The 5,643-nt window shown below is 52.6% G+C and overlaps 1 pseudogene; it reads right to left on the reverse strand.

Moving 5' to 3' along the window:
* Positions 1–905: 905 nt before the first annotated feature.
* LOC147730627 (28S ribosomal RNA) lies at positions 906–2,280 on the reverse strand (annotated as a pseudogene).
* Between the last annotated feature and the right edge of the window lie 3,363 nt (positions 2,281–5,643).

Genomic DNA, 5,643 nt, shown 5'->3' on the forward strand with positions numbered 1-5,643 from the left:
CTCTGCCTCTGCCCCCCTTCCACACAGGGCTGGCCACCTGCTACTCCTCGCCACAGAGACAGTGGGGAGCTAGGCAGTCGTCCCCACTTTGCAGCCGCCCTGTCCTGGCTACTGTCTGTCACCCCTCCACACTGTCTGTCACCCCTCCAGTCAGGGTGCTGACTCCGGCGGGTGTGCCTCCTACCTTCTTGGAGCCGGGGGGGGGGCAGGAACCAAAGAGGGTTAAGCCCAGGCCACGTCCTCTCCCCGCTGGCTTGCCCAGGGAGCCCATTTTTCTCGACTATTCTTACAGAACCCTGGGGAAGGACAAAGATCGAGTCAGCCCGGCTGGCCAACAGGCTGGCCATCTAGTCATCCAGCCCGCTGGGCAATCTGGTCACCCGGCCTGCAGGGCGATCTGTTTGCCCGGCCCGCAGGGCCATCTGGTTGCCCAGCCCACAGGGCCATCTGGTCTCGCAGCCAGGTGACCAGATGGCCTGTGACAATGCAGCGCCCAGAGACAGCCGGACCCAGTCGCCCTTGCAGTTCGACAACGGTGAAGGTGGCCAAGTGCTCTGAGGTTGCTGCTTTGGAGGCTCCTTTTCCAGGGCTGCTCACCTTCCTGCTCGAGTTGCATGTGAGCAGTGCGAAGGGTCTCCCTGGCCAGCCCAGGCCATCTGGTCACCCTGCTGATCCACAAGGCATGGTGGCCCTCATCCATGCTCCCCGGTGGGGCAGGGATGGGAGGGGAGGCCCATGTGCATGTGGTAGAGGCTGCCTCCTGTAGGCTCGCAGCACCCCCTCTGCGTCCCTCCTACCGTCCCAGCTGTAGGGGAACCCACCCCTGGGTATGGTGGGGGACGGTGTCCGCAGGCAACCACACACTGAAAGGAAAAAGCTTTGCTCAGAGGATGACCTTCGATAGATTGTTATCAGTAGGGTTAAACTAACCTGTCTCACAACGGTCTAAACCCAGATCACGTTCTCCATTATTGGTCGACCAATCCAACTACTGGTGAATTCTGCTTCACAATGATGGGAAGAGTCGATGCCAAAGTCATAAACAGCTCCTAAGTATCTTATACTCAGTATTTAGTATCTAAAGTGGGCGATAGGAATTCAATTTTATTGGGGACTTCTTGTGTTTCAATAATGATATGACTCATTATTTTCTGTTGGAGAAGGGAAGTTGTCCAGCATCGAAAGACATGGGACTAGCTGAGTAGAATATCTATAGTAGAATTCCACTGGGAGTCCAGAAGGATCAAAAAGCGACATCGCTATGAACACTTGGCCGCCACAACCCTGTGGTAACTTTTCTGGCACCTCCTGCTTGAAACCCATAAAAGCAGAAGGATCGTGAGGCCCCACTTTTACGGTCTGTATTCATACTTAAAATCAAGATTAAGCGAGATTTTGCCCTTCTGCTCCGCTGGAGGTTTCTGTCGTCCCTGAGCTCGCCTTAGGACACCTGAGTTAGGATTTGACAGATGTACTACGCCAGTCAAACTCCTCACCTGACACTGTCCCAGGAGCGGGTCCCACCTGGTGGGGGCCAGGCGCTTGGAGCCAAAAGTGAGAGCCCTACGGGGCTCACCTCGCCTCACTGGGTAAGAGTAAAAACAATAAGAGGGGTGTTATCCCACCCTCAGCCCGAGGCCTCCCACTTACTATGTACCTCTCATATCTCTTCACAGTGCCAGACGAGAGTCAAGCTCAATAGTGCCTTCTGTCCCCATAGATTCTGCTAAGCCTAGTCCCTTTGGTGTGGTTTCACTAGATTGTAGGTAGGGACAGTGGGAATCTTGTTCATTCATTCATGCATGTCACTAATTAGATGACGAGGCATTTGGCTACCATAAGATAATCATAGTTACTCCTGCCGTTTACCCACAGTTCATTGAATTTCTTCACTTTGACATTCAGAGCACTGGGCAGAAATCACATCAAGTAAACATCCTCCTCCGGCCTTTGCGATGCTTTGTTTTAATTAAACAGTCAGATTCCTCTGGTCCACACCAGTTCTAAGTCAGCTGCTAGCCGCCGGCCAAGGCAGAACACCGACCCTCGTCCCCGGTGAGGGGGCACAGGGGAGGCAACCACCGCAGATAGGGCAATCCATAGGAAAGGAGCGTCTTGCATCCAGAGTTGCCGCCGCCCCAGAGGGCGGTGCCTTGTCCAGCCGTGCCATGCGCCCAGCCCTGCTTCACGACGCAGCCAGACCGACCCAGCCATTAGAGTCAATCCTTATACTGAAGTTACGAATCTGACTTGCCGACTTTCCTAACCTAAATGGTTGCAACATTCCAGAGGTTGTTCAACTTGGAGACCTGCTGCGGATATGGATACAACCCAGTGCAAGATTTACACCATCTCCCCTGGATTTTCAAGGACCAGCAAGAGCTCTCGGGCGTGACTGGAACCGAGACGCATCCAAGGCCCTGCCCTTCACAAAGAAAAGAGAACTCTACCCAGGGCTCCCACCTGTTTGTCTGGGATTGTTTGCGTTACCGCACTGGACGCCGTGAGGGCACCCATCGGGTATCTGAACCAGACTCCGCTTCCATCGGCAGATGGCAACAGAGGCCATCGCCCATACCGGCGCTCAACGATGTCTCTTGGGACCGACTGACCCATGTTCAACTGCTGTTCACATGGAACCCTTCTTTACTTCAGCCTTCAAAGTTCTCATTTGAATATTTGCTACTATCGCCAAGATCTGAACCTGTGACAGCTCCACCGGACCCTCACCCCGGGCTTCCATGTGCACAGCAGTGGCCCTCGTACTCATAGTGGCTTAGCTTCCGCAGCTCTCACTGCCGGCAACGGCCGGGTATAGGCCCAACGCACCAGTGCCATCCATTTTCAGGGCTAGTTGATTCGGCAGGTGAGTTGTTACTAAGCCTGGGCGGTAAAATATGCTCCGCTTGCGGAGTTTGCAGATTTTTGGCGTAGAATGCGGAGTTACCGAAAACGCCTCGATTCGCGACGGAGCGGATATTTCCCTTGTTTGCGCTTTCAAAATGCATTTTCACAAGAGCAGTAGCGACTTAACGAGATCCCTGCATTGGCCTGCGAGTCTTTGTGCCCGTTCGCGTGTGCCATGAGAATTTTTATAACGGGCCGCGTGATCCTGCGAGAGTGTGCGATCACAAACACCTAATTCGGAAGCGCTATCAGACAACCTGCGGAAGTTCAGTGAAGTTTGCGAGAGAATTGGATTAAAAAATCTCCTCAGATTGACATTTGGCAGTACTTTTTTGTGCAAGGAGTCCTTTTTTCTTTTTTTACTTTTTTTTGGGAGAGGAAGGAAGTGGCCCAGTGTCTCCAACTTCCTGTTCATGTCCAGCAGACTCCTCCCAGTGCTTTGTCTATGTTCTGTTCATTTTAATTTGGATTTGGAGCTGGAAGGATCACCCTTTGTGTCTGCTGCATCATATATCATTGGATTTGAGGACTTTTGGATTTGAGATTTAACAAGTAAGTTGGTGTTGTATGTTTGATTCGGGCATTGCGGTTGATGCAACTACAATTTTTGTACTTTCCATCATTTTACATTTTTTTTTTTATTGTGGGTAACCAGTAGGCCCAGAGCTAGTCATAGGTGCATGAAATGAAACAACTGTTTCTGTGGTGTCTGTTGAATTTATTTATTTATTTATTTTAAATTTTTAAAACCTTTATTTGAAAATGCACACAGCTATTCGGTCTAACATCCCGGAGGCAAGGCAGCATGGTGATTCAGGAGAGCAATAGTGCAAAAACATTCGTTACAGTACAGTGCAGGTTGTTTTTAAATTTTATGTAGGAAGAAAACGTAGAACAAAGAAGGTAGAAACGCCAAGCGGCGCTAAAGAGTGGCAATGGAATAGAGGAATCCATCGAGGAGTTGGTAGCGGACAGGGGAGAGCAAGCATTGAATCGCTGATACAGGAGAGTGAAGCAGGATAGTAGAGGGGAGGAGGAAAAACAGGATCAGACAGTACAACGTATCACAGTTGGTGTCACAGGCTATGGTGACATATGTTCATCTATGGAAACAGGCTCCGGAGGCAGGCAAATATCTCCCCGGTAAGCATTCCAGGCCCCCCATACTTTCGTCCATTTCTGGGGCCTACCCCTGGCAACATAGACCGTCTTTTCCCTGAACATGCACCAATCCATGTTGGCCTTCCACTGTACCACCAGGGGAGCCGTGGCCGCACCCCATTTTTGCGCAATGTCCTGTTTTGCTACCATGTTACCCAGGGTCACCCATTGGGTCTGTGCTACATTGTGATCGGATGGTTCCCAGATGTTGAGAAGACACCTCCGAGCCTCTGCGTTCGCCGCCACCCCTGTTACCTCGCTCATAATCCTGTGTACACGTCTCCAGTAGGAGGCAATGATGGGGCAATCCCATATAATGTGCAGGAAGGTAGCAAGGGCACCACAGCCACGACGACAAAGCCCGTCGGGCGAGTATCCCATACACACAAGCCGGGGGCCAGTCACATACACTCTGTGTAGGATCTTGAATTGCACCAGCCGAAGACGAGAGGAGATGGCAACCTCCTTAGGGGAGGACGCAGTGCTCTGCCAGTCCTCATCGTCAATCTCCAGGCCATCCCCCACCCACTGATCACGCACTCCAAGGAGAAGGTCGGTGCGGACATTGATTAGTTTTTTATACGACAGTGAGATAGCACTATCGGGCATATGGCCATCCAACACTCTGTCTTCCAAGGGGGAGCTCTCTGGAATCGCCCCCTCCGCCGGTTTGGCAGAGAGCAGCGCGTGCCGCAGCTGAGCATAGCGGAAGGACTCTGAGCCGCCCTAAAATAGCGGGCCGGGACTGGATCTTGGGTGTTCTGCAAAGCATAAAGGAATCTGGGCAAAGACATCATCTTGAATAATGCCGCACGGCCCAGCAGCGAGAGCGGCAGCTTGCGCCAACTCTCCACATCGCGCCGGAGACGCAGGAGAGGAGGGAGCAAGTTGTGGTCATATCGCGCCTTCGAACTCCCGGAGATGTAAATCCCCAAGTACTTAAAACCCTGACTGGCCATCTGTATGTTGCAGCCTCTGGGGAGGCGCGGCGTGTCCCCCTTTAGGACGTACAGGGAGGACTTGGCCCAGTTGATAACGAGGCCAGAGTACCGTCCAAAAAGTCTGAGTACATCGCATGCCACGATGAGTGACTTGCAGGGGGAGGTTAAATAGAGCAGAATATCATCGGCATAGAGGGAGACTCTGTCCTTGAATCCGGGGGCCCAGGTTATGCCATGCAGATCAGGGTATGTGCGCAGCATGGCCGCAAGCGGCTCAAGAGCAAGGGCAAACAACAGAGGCGACAAAGGGCAGCCCTGTCTGGTGCCCCTGTGAAGGGCAAAAGACGCCGATAGACGGCCATTAACAGCCACGTTGGCCAGCGGACCAGCGCAGAGAAGTTTTACCCAACCCACAAACACCGGGCCAAAACCAAGCTTCGTCAACACCGCCCAGAGGTAACTCCACTCAAGAGAATCAAAGGCCATCGTGGCGTCAAGGGAAGCGAGGACTGCCGGTTCCTCAAGAGTATGGGCCCTAGCCAGGGCGCCGTGGAGTCGACACAAGTTAAGAGCAGTGTTACGGTGGGGAATAAAGCCCGACTGGTCCGGATGCACTAAGTCACCAATAACTCCA

The sequence above is a fragment of the Lissotriton vulgaris genome, chromosome 2_1 (assembly GCF_964263255.1).
Source record: "Lissotriton vulgaris chromosome 2_1, aLisVul1.2, whole genome shotgun sequence".
NCBI lineage: Eukaryota > Metazoa > Chordata > Amphibia > Caudata > Salamandridae > Lissotriton > Lissotriton vulgaris.